Source organism: Curcuma longa, chromosome 10 (genome assembly GCF_044706935.1).
Source record: "Curcuma longa cultivar G26 ecotype Majalengka, Jawa Barat chromosome 10, ITB_CL_G26_1.1, whole genome shotgun sequence".
Classification (NCBI taxonomy): domain Eukaryota; kingdom Viridiplantae; phylum Streptophyta; class Magnoliopsida; order Zingiberales; family Zingiberaceae; genus Curcuma; species Curcuma longa.
The window spans coordinates 3,996,714-4,012,614 of NC_133870.1; the positions used below are offsets into that span (position 1 = coordinate 3,996,714).

General features: G+C 36.2%; 2 non-coding genes across 2 annotated transcripts; one reads left to right on the forward strand and one right to left on the reverse strand.

Moving 5' to 3' along the window:
* The first annotated feature begins 335 nt into the window (after window positions 1–335).
* TRNAF-GAA (transfer RNA phenylalanine (anticodon GAA)) lies at window positions 336–408 on the forward strand. The gene has a single exon. It is a non-coding gene; the product is annotated as a tRNA-Phe (tRNA).
* Window positions 409–11,707: 11,299 nt separating this feature from the next.
* On the reverse strand, window positions 11,708–11,780 carry TRNAF-GAA (transfer RNA phenylalanine (anticodon GAA)). Its single transcript has one exon. It is a non-coding gene; the product is annotated as a tRNA-Phe (tRNA).
* Window positions 11,781–15,901: the final 4,121 nt, after the last annotated feature.

Below are 15,901 nucleotides of genomic sequence, written 5' to 3' on the forward strand. Positions count from 1 at the left end.
ATAGGCATAAATGTGTGGAGACTTGGATTTATATTTTAGTAATATAAGTCACCTTAAAGTCGAATAAAATTGCATATTAGATATAATCCTTGAGCTACGTACGTATTTTAATTTATTTGTGAATCGAAGAACATATATATATATATATATATATATATATAGTTTGTTTGTCTAACCGAAGATAACTTACACAAAGGACGATCCTCCAAATCAGGTGTTTAAAATGCTGCTCCATACTATTAAAGCAGCCACATTCACATAGGTTAACAAATTAAACTGTCATGGATCCATAAATTTTAATTAATATATGTACTTATAAATAAGCACAATCACTTGCGGGGATAGCTCAGTTGGGAGAGCGTCAGACTGAAGATCTGAAGGTCGCGTGTTCGATCCACGCTCACCGCATTTTTTAATTTTTTTTCTTTCTATTTGAAAATTCACACTAAAATCCTTTAAAAGCTACATGTTTTTCGTTTTAGGAATACGTCTCCACTTATTATTTGTGTGATTTCACACTTTAAAAATAATAATAAATTGTGTTTCAGTTTTAATTTTAATTTTTACAAACTATATGTATTTTCACATATATTAGTTTAGTGTGCCATGAGTTTCTATTATAAACATTCTCATAATGAGAATGCCTAGATAATAAAATTTAACTGTCTCGGTGAAGACATTGAAGGCATAAAGTTAGTGTAAATTAAAATATCTAATAATAAACTCTTCATTCTTTTCCCCTGAATTCAAATCTTGGGCCATTGTCTCTGCATCAAAGCGAATAATTGTAGTATCTTATTCTAAATTCTTAAATCATACCTTTGTTAAACTTTAGATCGATTATCTTTGCAAGTATAGTATCTACTAAGTTTCAAAAACTCTTATCAACTATGTAAATTATCATTTTCTGCATAACTTATCTTATATTTTTTTTTCTTCTTTTATTCTTATTCATTATTTCTTCTACTTTATTCTAACTTATTTCATGACACTAATTACAATTTTTATCTCTTTTTTCTTAATCCTTTCATATTTTATAGCTATTATTTGTAAACATAATATTATCTTCACCTTTTCTTTGTATCTATATCATAGTCATCAAAATCCTTATTATCTTGCTTTCGTTGAAACCTATCACTATCCTAGTTCATCATTATGTTTTTTCCCCTTCTCCCTTCTCCCTTCTCCCTTCTCCTTCTCTCCATAACAACACAATTAAATTAAAAGAAGGGGAGAATTATATACCTTACTTCGTGCTAATTATATATATTTCCCTTAGATGAATATATACTTTTCTTGGTCCTTTGATTTATTAATTTCATATTTTCTATTTTTATTATTTGTTCCACTCATCTATTTTTCATTTTATTCACCAACCTCCTATCTTGTTTTTTTTTTTCATGCTATTCCTTAAAAATCATATGTTATATCTTGAAATAATTAAAAATGACTTAGTTATAAATTTTAAAACTTGTTAGACCTTTATGCAAAAAGGCAAATAAAGGGTAAATGTCTCTTTCCTCTGACTTTTTCTCCTTTTTTTCCCTTTAAAATCTCTTTAACTCTAAACCCTAATCTCCCCAAAAATCGATCTCACCCTCAAACTCCTCACACCATCGTCACCACTGCTGTCCTTGCTCCCTGTCATCGTCGCCACTGCCACCACCGTCGTTGCTCCCTATCGTCGTCGTCGTTGCCGCCGTCCTTGCTCCTTGTCGACGTCAATTCACTTTATTTCACAGAGGGATCTAACCCGTGGATGGCTCGATCTTGGTTGGAGAATCTTACGAATACTTTTGAATATATGTCTTGTACGGATGCAGAGAAGGTTAGGTTAGCTACATATCATCTTCGAGATCAGACTGCCACATGATGGAAGACATAGAAGACCGTATTTGAGGAGCAGGAAGTTACTTGGATATTATTTAGAGAAGCTTTCAAGAGATAATATTTTTCGACGACATTCTGTTTGGCACACGCCAAGAGTTTCTGAGTCTTAAGCAGGGTGATCATTCTGTTATAGATTATAACGCAGAATTCTCTCGACTAGCGGAGTTCTGCCCGCATCTAGTAGCTCAGAAGGGTGATCGGATGTTCTAGTTTACTCAGGTATTGGTTGCATATATTCGAGAAAAGACACGGAGAAGTCGAAGAAGCTAAGTAAAATTGAGAGAGTTCCTATGGTTAGATCGTGTGGTCTAACAGTATCTTTACCTTCAGGTGAAGTGTTGACTACCAATCAGAAGATCAAGAGATGTCCGTTGGATTTTGACAGTCCTACTCTTACGGTGGATATTCAGGTGCTGGATATGGTGAAGTTCGATATTATTCTGAGTATAGATTGGTTAGTCACTTATCATGTTACAGTGGATTGCCAAACTAGAGTGGTTATCTTCTGACCTCCGGATCAACCTACTTGGGAATGTTGGGTTGCAAGGGTGCAAACATAGTCCCACATCTAAAACACATGAAAAAGATCATGAGTTTAAAAGGATGGAAGATATCTCCATTGGCATGAGACCTTTTGGGGAGAACCCAAGAACAAAGTCATGAAGGCTTAGGCCCAAAGTGGACAATATCATGCCATTGTGGAGATATTTTGATTTCATCGGTTCTGACAAGTGGTATCAGAGCGAGATCGCTTTTCACCGGACTAACCGTCGGAAGAGCCATGATCCAGATCTAACCATGTGAGTTAAACTTTAAAAATAAAGAAAGTGGGTGCTCTCATATCTGAATCAAGAGGACCAGATACCAGGCAGAAAGTTCTAGTTGCGACTAGACAGGAAGTCCTAGTAGGCCGGGTGGACCGAGGGGCAGGAAGTCTTAGTAGGTCGAGTGGACCGAGGGGCAAAAAGTCCTGGTGGTCAGGTGGACCGAGGGGCAGAAAGTCCTGGTGGGTCGAGAATTCGGACATCAAACGAAGGCTTTCCGTTTGAGGAGGGTCTGTGGTCCTTTATTTGAGGGGGGGGGATTGTTGGATTGTAAAGGCGCAAACATAGTCTCACATCTAAAACATATGAAAAAGGTCATGAGTTTAAAGGATGGAAGATATCTCCATTGGCATAAGGTCTTTTGGGGAGAGCCTAAGAACAAAGTCATGAGAGTTTAGGCTTAAAGTGGACAATATCATGCTATTGTGGAGATATTTTAATTCCATCGGTTCTAACAAGGAATTCGTTGGTACTCAGAATGATGGATTATCTCTCATTTCTGCTATACAAGCTCAGAAAATGTTAGACGGAGGGTGTCGAGGTTATTTACTATTTCTGAAGCAAATAGAGGAAGATGATGTTTCTCATTTATCCGGTATTCGTATCGTCTACGATTATCAAGATGTGTTCCCGGACGAGCTTCCTGGCTTGCCACCTCATAGGCAAGTACATTTTACTATCGAGGTCATTCCAAGTATGACACCACTGTCTAAAGCCCTGTATCGTATGACACTGAAAAAGTTGGAGGAATTTAAAATCCAACTGTAGGAACTATTGGACCGGGGTTTCGTTCGTTCTAGTGTTTCACTATGGGGAGCCCCAGTCCTATTTGTGAAGAAGATGTTGGGAATCCTATGTGATAAAATAAAAATTCACAGCGAAAAATAGGATCCCTCGAGCGATCCATGCGAAAAATTCGTACAAGTTTAGATCTATAAAATCCTATCTAATAGGATTTACTTTTGATGCGTGTCCTTCACTTATCCCACTCGTCTAAAGGTTGTCGGATCTCTAGCATGTTCAAGTGTTCGTGTCTTTATGCATATCCACACTAACACTCACTTTTGGAGAAGACTTTGGTTGTGCCAGCAACCTCTCTTGTAGAGCTCGGCCAAGAAGAAGAGGAGAGGAGAAAAATGAATCACACAAGAGTTTTTGCAAGAAAAACTCTTTTATACTCATGCCATGAATACCAAAGGTTTTTACGCTTTTGGTATTCTTTCATCAATGCATGTTAATCATGCATAATAACTTCCATGCATATAACTTCCTCTTCTTTATTGCATGATTAATCCACATTAATCATGCATGATGAATCAAAATCCAACTTGGTTTAATTTGAGTCTAACTCAAATTCAACCAACTTGAGTCTAACTCAAGTCTAGGTCATTCAATGAGCTTAATTATTTCTTTAGTCAAACTAAAATGAATTCATATCCAAATAGAGTGTTATTTGTGTGTGACCCAGCAATAGGTTCTCGTAATGTTAGCAATGTATCTAAAATCTATTTTAGAAACATAAGCAATGAGCAGCATCTAGCAATGCATCATTGCTACCCAAGTAACAAGAATGTCAAGATCCAACATAACCTTCGTGACTATGATAATGTATGATCATGTCCTTCTATCCTCGATATCTAGATTGATCAATGAGGCATAGACTGTTTTATCCTCTTATCAATTTTTATGTTTCTTGATCCCCAAATAGACTCACTCAAGCAAATGAGCCGAATATCTCATATTGACTCATTTAAGCATGGTCATGCATTTCATGGTTTTACTCTATCAAGAGGCCGCAAGATATCACTCCCATTATATGGGAGAGATAGATCTCATCTACATCACTTACATCCCTCAATATAATTTGTTAACCCATTGATCTCCTTTATAGTCCACCCTATTACGGGTGACGCTTGACGATATCAAAGTACATAACTCCTTATGTAGAAAACCATAGTGACTTCAGGTCTAAGGATTATTCATACTAATAGTCACATGAGAAAGTTTATGACACTTATATAACGATCCATGAAACTTTCTCATGCGAGTCAATTCAGTATATATTCTCTAATGTATACTCATGTGTCAACTCGATATCTCATATTCATGACTTGTGAGATCAAGTCATCCAGTTGACCTACATGCTAGTCTTAACGCATTAACATTGTACCTGAATATTAATGCTTGACTAGGAATGATTAAAAGTAGTGTTCTCTATATCATCTCACTATCGATTCAAACAATCGATATGATATATATTAGAACTAGCTACCCAAGGACATTATTATACTTAGTAATTTAACACAAATACAAAGTAAGTATAATAATAAAAAAATTATATCTTTATTAATAATAAAATATGATACAAAAGTCCCTAGTCGATCATCACATAATTAACTCTAGGACTTCTACTAACAGAAGGACGGATCTATGAGGTTGTGCATTGATTACCATCAATTGAATGCGGTTACGATTAAGAATAAATACCCTTTACTGCGTATTGATGATTTGTTTGATCAGTTGAAGGACTCCTACATGTACTCTAAGATTGACTTAAGATCTGGTTATCATCAACTTAGAGTACGAGACGAAGATGTGCAGAAGATAGACGCTTTGTACTCGATACGGACATTATAAGTTTTTGGTGATGTCATTCGGTCTCACCAATGCTCCGACCGTATTTATGGATCTGATGAACCGAGTTTTTGGAGTATTTGGATCAATTCGTTATAGTCTTTATTGATGACATTTTGATATATTCTCGATCGGAGGAGGAGCATGAGCAACATCTTCGCATTGTATTAGAGACATTACGTCGTGAGCAGCTGTATGCGAAATTCAGCAAATGTGCTTTCTGGTTATCTTCTGTGAGATTTCTCGGATATGTTGTATCTAGTGGAGGTATTTCTGTAGACCCTCAGAAGATAGAGGTTATTACTAGTTGGGAGCAACCAAAGATAATTCAGGAGGTCCGTAGTTTTCTTGGTTTGGCTGGATATTACCGGAGATTTGTAGAGGGTTTCTCTTCGTATTGCTACACCGCTGACTCGTCTGACCAAAAAGGAGGTGAAGTTCATTTGGTCAGAGGCTTGTGAGACTAGTTTTCAGGAGCTTAAGCAGCGGTTAGTGAGTGCCCCGATATTAGTGATTCCTTCTGGTGAGGACGGATTCACACTTTATATCGATGCATCATTCCAGGGATTGGGTGCAGTGTTGATGCAGTGTGATCGGGTGGTTGCCTATGCTTCTCGTCAGTTGAAAGACCACGAGAAGAACTACCCTGTTCATGATTTAGAGCTTGCCGCTATTATCTTCGCTCTGAAGATTGGACGACATTATCTGTACGGAGTTACTTTCGAGATTTTCATCGATCATAAGAGTTTGAAGTATCTGTTCACTCAGAAGGAGCTAAACCTTAGACAGAGACGTTGGATGGAGTATCTGAAGGATTATGATTGTACCATTAACTATCATCCAGGGAGAGCTAATGTGGTAGCTGATGCACTAAGCCAGAAATCTCATGGGATTCTGGCTAGTCAGTGGGTGGCAGTTACTGATCTGGTCCGATAGTTTTCTGAGTTGGGATTGGTGGAGCTTGGCCAGACTCAGCGAGGAGTGTTGATTTCTATGATGGCGCAGTCACCTATAGTAGAGAAGATCAAGTCGGCACAGGCTAGCGACCAGCATATTCAGTTTATCTGTAGTAGGGTGGACTCCGGACAGCAGTTGGGGTTTTCTTGTGACGATGATGGGATACTTCGATTCCGAGGATGACTTTGTGTTCTAGAGCAGCATCCGGTTAAGGAGGAGTTGTTGCAGGAGGCACACCATTCTAGGTTTGTGATACATCCGGGTGGTACTCGTATGTATCGGGATCTGAAACGCTCTTATTGGTGGAATGACATGAAGAGGGATATCACAGATTTTGTTGTGAGATGTTTAGTGTGTCAGCAGGTGAAGGCTGAACACCAGAGACCAGCCGGGTTACTTCAGGAGATATCGGTACCTGAGTGGAAGTGGGAACATATCACGATGGATTTTGTTACAGGCTTACCCAAGACCCGGAAGGGGCATGATGCGATTTGGGTAATCGTTGATCGGTTAACCAAATCCGCTCATTTTCTTTTGATACGTCGGACTGATTCGCTAGATCGTTTGGCAGATTTGTATTGTAGAGAGATCGTTAGATTACATGGAGTACCTGTGAGTATTATTTCGGATAGAGATCTGCGTTTTACCTCACGGTTCTGGCAGAGTCTGCAGCAGGCACTGGGTACAGAGCTTCGCTTTAGTACAGCATTCCATCCACAGACAGACGGTCAGTCGGAGCGTACTATTCAGACTCTTGAGGATTTACTGAGGGCTTGTGTTATGGATTTCGGTGGCAGTTGGGAGGATCACTTGCATCTGGTTGAGTTCGCATATAATAACAGCTATCATTCTACTATTCAGATGGCTCTGTTTGAGGCTTTGTATGGTAGACCTTGTCGATCTCCGGTGTTATGGGAGGAGGTTGGCGAGAGACAGCTGTTGGGTCCGCAGGGTATTCAGCAGGATGCCGAGCTTGTACGTGTTATCAGACGACGTATGTCAGAGGCTCAGGATCGACAGAAGAGTTATGCGGATCAGAGACGGAGGCCTTTGGAGTTTTCTGTGGGGGACCATGTGTTTTTACGCGTATCACCCACGAAAGGGGTGAAGAGGTTCGGATTGAGGGGGAAGTTAGCTCCGTGCTATATTGGACCATTTGAGATATTGGAGCGGATTGGCGAGGTGGCATACCGCCTGGCATTACCGCCGACACTTGCTGGTGTTCATAACGTATTTCATGTCTCCATGCTGCGGAAATACGTACCTCATCCTACTCATATTCTGAAGGAAGTACCTATTCCTCTTCAGCCGGACGCGTCTTATGAGGAGATTCCAGTGCGGATTCTTGGCCATAAGGAGCGGCAGTTGCGGAACAAAATCATTCGACTTGTAAAAGTCGGATGGCAGCACCATACAGATGAGGAGGCCACTTGGGAGCTGGAGGATGCTATCCGAGCTCGATACCCTCATCTATTTACTTGAGGTATGATTTTAATTACTATGGTATTTCTGCACTATAGTATGAAGATAGTAAATTTGGGGATCAAATTTTTGTTAGTGGAGGAGAATGTAAGATACGAAAGAAATTCATTTTTTGGGATTAATTATAAATAATTTAACTCTAATTGTTAACAAGGATTAAGGGGGAGTCTTCTTTGAATCTGACTAGGTTTTGATTGAAATTAGGGCTAATCCGTTTGATGAATTGATTGGATTTGATGGATCTATTCTTCAGTTCTTTAGTCTATTATCTTTTGGTTAGGGTGGTACAGAGTGTTAGATGTTTCAATTGTTGAAGGATTCATTAAGTGTTCTAATTGGAATGAGGTTAGCTTAAATTAAATTAACTGAGTTGTGTTAATTTGATTTAATTGGGTTAAGTTACTGTTGGATCTTTTTGATTTGTTGGATTAGCTTGTGTTGATCCTAGATGATCTAGTTTAGGCTAACTAGAGTTAATTGGAATTTAATTGGTTAGGTTAAATGTTGGATCTTAAATTGGCTAAGATCTATGTATTTATTAGTGAATGTTGTTTATTCTATTTGCAGGACCTTGATTGGTTATGGGTTCGATTATATACGAGGTTATATTTTCTGGGGGTTCTTATATCGACGTTCGTCATATCAGGTGGGTAATCCCTGTATTTGGTCAATACATAATAAGTTTTTTTCTAGTGCATGTTATCTTTCTATGGTAGTTGGTTGGATACCTTAGACATACTCTTGTTTATTCTATGCTTGTCCTTGATTTGCTTGTATCTCATGTCACATCTATTTTGTTGTGTGTTCAGATATTTTGCTATCCATGTTGACTATTGTTGTTTATCTCTAGTTTATGATACCGGTGATCAGTAGAGATTTTATTACTTATACATGTTGATTTAGCATAGTAAATGTTGGTTATTGTTGCTTGTGTTGGTGCAAGAAGCACTAGATCTTGCCCTAGAATTTTGATGTTTGACAATACACCTAGGTCTAGTCAGTTTGACTAAGGGTTGATCCAAACAGGACTTGATGTTTGGATATGAGTAAAGTCTAGTCAGACTAGATGACTAGCAAGAAGTCCTAGTTGGTTAAACTAGGCAGTGGAAGTTCTAATCTGGAAAATTATACAAGAAAGTCTTGGTGAGTGAAGCTAGGCAGGGAAAGTCCTAGTTGTAGGCTAGGCAAAGGAAAATCCTAGTTGTAGGCTAGACAAAGGCAAGTCCTGGTTTGGAGGATCAAGCAGAAGTCTTAACAATGTCAAGTGCACCAGGTGCAAGTCCATGCAGTGTTGGAGGACCGGGAAGCGTGACCAAAGTCCAAGCGAGTAAGATTAGAAGGATCGGAGGTTTGATGAAAGTCTAGGTGGTCAGAAGGACCAGGACCTAGCAGTAGATTCCTGGGGGCCGAGGACCACAACTAAGTGGGAAGTCCAACAAGTCTAGAGGACATGTTGGCAAAGTCTCCTGAATAGAGTGGGTAAGGGCGCGTTCCTAGTGTGGGAACAATAGATGTCAAACTAACTCAGGATTTCGATAGAAATCCGAAGTTAAACCCACAGAGTAAGGTTTAGGTTGTTTGTTTGTATGCTTGTCTTGTAGGAATCAGAAGCTGGAAGCGATATGGAGAAAGCATAAGTGAAACAAATAAAGGCAGCTGAACCAAATCCAGGGTTAACTCAGGTCAAACCTGAGTCAGATGGATCCAGGCGACTTTATCCGTAATCCAATCGACTAGATGTTTTAGGCGATCAGAATGTTGAATCTAGGTGACTCAGGTTCGAATAAAGTCTGCGGAAGTCGAAGCTCATCTAGATCCTCCACGTTAGCATGGAGTCGACCGGAAAGAGAAATCCAGTTGACCGGAAGCATCGAGTCAGTTGCGAAGATAGTGGATCGATGGTCTACGTTGAGTCGCCTGGAAAGGGAATCCAGGCGACTGGAAGAGACTATATAAAGAGGGTGGACGTGCACAGTCAAAAATAACAACTACAAGTCATCCTCCTCCACTAGTGGTGATTTTGAACGTAAACGGGGTCAAACTCTTGTAACCAGGGAAGATCTAGGAGAAGTGCGCGGCGCTCGGGACTTCTAGATCGACGACCAAGAGTTTGACTTTATTTCTGTCTTGCTTTCTGTTCTTTGTATTTTATTTATCTAAACTGTAAGACGAGTTTCTTCGCCTCCTGTATATAGGTCTTGGATGTACTAACCCTGGGGGGTTAGGAACCAAGTAAAAATCTACGTATCTCTGTGCTTGTTTTACTAATCCGTTGCTAAGTTATTCTGATAGAACGAACGAACGAGAAATGACGACCACACTATTCACCCCCTCTAGCACGTTACACGATCTTACAGCTTGATCATCACATCATGCTTGGTGACGATTATAACTCCTAATGTTGTAGGGCAATCGTCATTGATAATTGGCTTGTAGTGACAAGTTATAGAATACGTGGTTAGGAATTCCCTATTTCCATCACAGGATGGTGGTTGTATGACCTGTACTTGCTCCTTGTCGTCGCACGTCCTTGCTCCTTATCGTCGCACGTCCTTGCTCCTTGTTGTCCTGATAGTGCTGCGACGACGTGCGACGGCTGCGACGACAACAAGGAGTAAGGACGGCAGCGACGACGACGACAACGATAGGGAGCAACGACGGTGGTGGCAGTGGCGATGATGACAGGGAGCAAGGACAGCAGTGGTGACGATGGTGTGAGGAGTTTGAGGGTGAGATCGATTTTTGGGGAGATTAGGGTTTAGAGTTAAAGAGATTTTAAAGGGAAAAAAAGGAGAAAAAGGCACAAGGAAAGAGACATTTACCCTTTATTTGCCTTTTTGCATAAAGGTCCAACAAGTTTTAAAATTTATAACTAAGTCATTTTTAATTATTTCAAGATATAACATATGATTTTTAAGGAATAGCATGAAAAAAAAAACAAGATAGGAGGTTGGTGAATAAAATGAAAAATAGATGAGTGGAACAAATAATAAAAATAGAAAATATGAAATTAATAAATCAAAGGACCAAGAAAAGTATATATTCATCTAAGGGAAATATATATAATTAGCACGAAGTAAGGTATATAATTCTCCCCTTCTTTTAATTTAATTGTGTTGTTATGGAGAGAAGGAGAAGGGAGAAGGGAGAAGGGAGAAGGGGAAAAAACATAATGATGAACTAGGATAGTGATAGGTTTCAACGAAAGCAAGATAATAAGGATTTTGATGACTATGATATAGATACAAAGAAAAGGTGAAGATAATATTATGTTTACAAATAATAGCTATAAAATATGAAAGGATTAAGAAAAAAGAGATAAAAATTGTAATTAGTGTCATGAAATAAGTTAGAATAAAGTAGAAGAAATAATGAATAAGAATAAAAGAATTAAAAAAAAAATATAAGATAAGTTATGCAGAAAATGATAATTTACATAGTTGATAAGAGTTTTTGAAACTTAGTAGATACTATACTTGCAAAGATAATCGATCTAAAGTTTAACAAAGGTATGATTTAAGAATTTAGAATAAGATACTACAATTATTCGCTTTGATGCAGAGACAATGGCCCAAGATTTGAATTCAGGGGAAAAGAATGAAGAGTTTATTATTAGATATTTTAATTTACACTAACTTTATGCCTTCAATGTCTTCACCGAGACAGTTAAATTTTATTATCTAGGCATTCTCATTATGAGAATGTTTATAATAGAAACTCATGGCACACTAAACTAATATATGTGAAAATACATATAGTTTGTAAAAATTAAAATTAAAACTGAAACACAATTTATTATTATTTTTAAAGTGTGAAATCACACAAATAATAAGTGGAGACGTATTCCTAAAACGAAAAACATGTAGCTTTTAAAGGATTTTAGTGTGAATTTTCAAATAGAAAGAAAAAAAATTAAAAAATGCGGTGAGCGTGGATCGAACACGCGACCTTCAGATCTTCAGTCTGACGCTCTCCCAACTGAGCTATCCCCGCAAGTGATTGTGCTTATTTATAAGTACATATATTAATTAAAATTTATGGATCCATGACAGTTTAATTTGTTAACCTATGTGAATGTGGCTGCTTTAATAGTATGGAGCAGCATTTTAAACACCTGATTTGGAGGATCGTCCTTTGTGTAAGTTATCTTCGGTTAGACAAACAAACTATATATATATATATATATATATATATGTTCTTCGATTCACAAATAAATTAAAATACGTACGTAGCTCAAGGATTATATCTAATATGCAATTTTATTCGACTTTAAGGTGACTTATATTACTAAAATATAAATCCAAGTCTCCACACATTTATGCCTATAAGAAGACATACGAGCTTGCCAAACGTATTGAATCTCATTTCTTAATTTATTTGCATTTTTAAAATATAGGAGACGACTGTAAGAATAAATTGATTTTGAAAATGATTCAGAACACCAAGAAAATGAAAGAAGAACAATTATTGAGAGATTATGGGACTTTCGATCACCTTTAGAATCTAGAGGGAGAAAGAGATATTTAAAATAAAAATATCTAAAGTCCCATAATCTCAATAGTAGTCTTTTTGAATAATGTATGAGTCGACGGTGAACAACTCAATTTTTTTTAAAAAAAAATATAATTCAATTTAATATGGAATGTTAAATTTTATAATTGAGATTTTTTAAAAAAGAAATAAAATTTTAAATTAACCGAACTAAATTTCTCAATTAAATTGATTGATTAGGTTATTTAAATTTAATCGAAATTTTGTTCACCCTTACATATAGGCACACATTGCTCCATGAGAACTAAGATGGTCTTTTATTGCTACAATTTTAACTTATAATTAGATATATGTCATCTAACACATCCATTCCATCTGGGCCACCACATGAGTTGACTAGTCTACTAGTTGGTCAAAGGCAACGAGCCATATTCAGTCAAACTGGTGCATCCTAAAGATTGAGCGAGCTCGTGTGATAACCATCTAAATGATCTAAGCTTCTAATTGAATTCACACTAACATAGCACAATTCAACTAGAAGGATTGGATAAAATCCCTTTGAATTCATAGATTCAACTAGACTCATCTTTAATTTACCCATAAGTAGAAGCCTTATCTGCACTTGGACGAGAGAATTTTGATACATTTGTTTCCTACCAAGTGAAAAATCGTAGATCCTTCCTCGTAATGCAAGTCTTAGAAAGATATCAATCTCTTGCATATATCGTAAAAGAAATTCAATATAACCAATCAATGAGGCAAATTCATATTTAACACTTGAACTATCTTTCAAGCTAGCGTACATTAATTAAACCAAAGTAACCAAGTCCATTGTGTCACTATTTGCAAATCACATTCGATTTGATATAAATAAATTAAAGAACAAGTGGCCTGCAGCTAAACTCTTGGCAAGCAAGCTAAGCTAAGCCTGTTATTTTTGATATATAAACTTTCTTATAAATTCTTGCCATAATAAAAGAATAGTCTCGACTCCTCCTGAAGCTAGCTACTTAATAATTTCTTAGCTTGTTGTATTGTATCAATGAAGAAGATAAGTGACAAGAAGAGCTATGAGCATGAGCACATAGGCTATGCTCTGGTCAACTGCTTTACCTGTGCAAAAACAATTAACGTTTCAGCAAATCGATCGAACAAAGCCCATTAATCAATCAACGTGGAGTGGAACTCCCAACAAGAACTACTGAACTAAAAAGAAATATAATTCTCACCGTCACTGGTTGCAGCATGCACTTGCTTCGTGGTCGGACTCGTCGCCGATACTTGACAAAGCAATGGGTGAAGAAACAGGGCGATCAAAGCATAAGTTAGAATGAGAGATGAAATTCTAATGGCTGCCATGCGTCTTTTCCTAATTTTCTCAGACGATTACAGCGAAATATGAAGAACTTGGGACTCTGTAACTGCTCACTTGCAAATGTATTATATACATGCTAGGAAGGCTATTAAACTGTGTTATTTTCTGCCTACTACTTTGAACAGTCGTAGACCACCGTAGGCGGCTGTTTTATATTTTATTTGTGTTCAGGCTTTACTTTGACTTGTTGCAGTATTGAATGCCTTTGATGGGCGCTTCTATTTTTAAAAGCCGACTATATTACAGGATTTGTGTGGTAACATATCTCAAGTTGTGTGAATTTTAGAAAACTTATAGTTTTCTATCTAGACTATGAAATTCATATATAAGGGCAATCATACTCACTCATCAACACCATTAAAGAATTTTGAAAACTTCTTTGGTTTAGACCATATTAAAATTTTAGATATTTTAGGTCCATCAGTGAATTTTGATGACCTTTTGATTAAAACACACCAATGTCCCTCAAATTCCACAAACCAAACCTTAATTAGGCATCTTAAAAATACTTCAAATCAAGTTCATTGCACTCATTACAACGACGCCCTAAAATATGAATTTCACAACCTAAATAAAAAATTATGAATTTAATTTTAAAATTGATATATATAACCTTGAGATATTTTATCACACGCTAATTAGAGAACTTAGACATATTATACTCACTTTCTTATACTATTAAAGGATTCCTAAAACTCCCCTGATTCAAACCAAGATGTTAAAATTTTGAACACTGTAGGATCATCATTGGAATTTGACAAAAATTTGTTAATGACATTGAGCATCTTAGAAATACTTCAAAGCAAACTTATTACACTCTTTGTAACTTCCTGAGTGCAATCATGTCCTGAGACATGGATTAAGGGTATTAAGATTATTAAGTATATTAAATTTATTTATTAAGGTGGACTAATGTGTCATGATCCATCGATTGATGAGTAATTAGGATCAGTCAATTATTATTGTGTCAGGATCAATTATCAACATCAATCTAGGATCAGTCAAGCATTGTTGTGTCAGGATCAATATATCAACTACTAATTTGTATAAGTTCAATAGAAAATTTTATAATCGACTGACATAATCGATTAGAGTTCACAAATAGAGCATAAAAAGTTCAAAAATAGACTTGGACAATCAATTGGATATCAACTGATGAGTCAGGAACAATCGACTAGCTAGTGGTGAAAGAGGAGCATAATGAAAATTAGAGACCTATTTTGATAAATATAAAATTTGGATACGTAGTTTGGATACGAAGAAAAGTTGATTACCTGGTGGTTTAGTAAATTTTTGTATTTATATACATAGAATACTAATGAGACCTACTATCTCTCTTATTTTTAAAATTATATTTTGATCTATTTTAATATATGTGAATTTAACGTTATTTTCCTAATAAATTTTTCTCATAAAATTAAGTTGTCTTATCTAAAAAATTTAAATTAATTTTTATAAAATAATTTTAAAAACTCTACATTATTATATATATATTTATATTTTAACAATATAATAAAATTTATTAAATATTTTTAAAAATCTATCTTCTTCAAGTCTGGATGAAAAAGAACGTGGAGTTTGTCTATTCTATTTGTTTATTTGTTTATTTGGTCTAGTCTATTTTGTCTATATGATTTTTAAAAGAATAGTAAGAAAATAACAAGATAGGAGGTTGGTGAATAAAATGAAAAATAGATGGGTGGAACAAATAATAAAAATAGAAAATATGAAATTAATAAATCAAAGCACCATGAAAAGTATTCATCTAAAGGAAAAATATATAATTAGTTCTGATGAAGTAAGGTATATAATTCTCTATCTCCTTCTTTTAATTTGATTGTGTTGTCATGGAGAGAAGGCAGAAGGCAGAAGGCAGAAGGCAGAAGGATAAGATACAATTATTCTCTTTGATGCAAAGACAATGGACCAAGATTTGAATTTAGGGGAAAAGAATGAAGAGTTTATTAATTGTTAGATATTTTAATTTACACTAACCTTATGCCTTCAATGTCTTCATAGAGACAGTTATATAAGTTTTATTATCTAGGCATTCTCATTATGAGAATGTTTATAATAAAAACTCATGGCACACCAAACTAGTCTATGTGAAAATAAATATAGTTTGTAAAAATTAAAGTGAAATACAATTTATTATTTTTTAAAGTGTGAAATCACACAAATACTAATTAGTGGAGGCTTATTCCTCCTAAAAGGAAAAACATGTAGCTTTTAAAGGATTTTAGTGTGA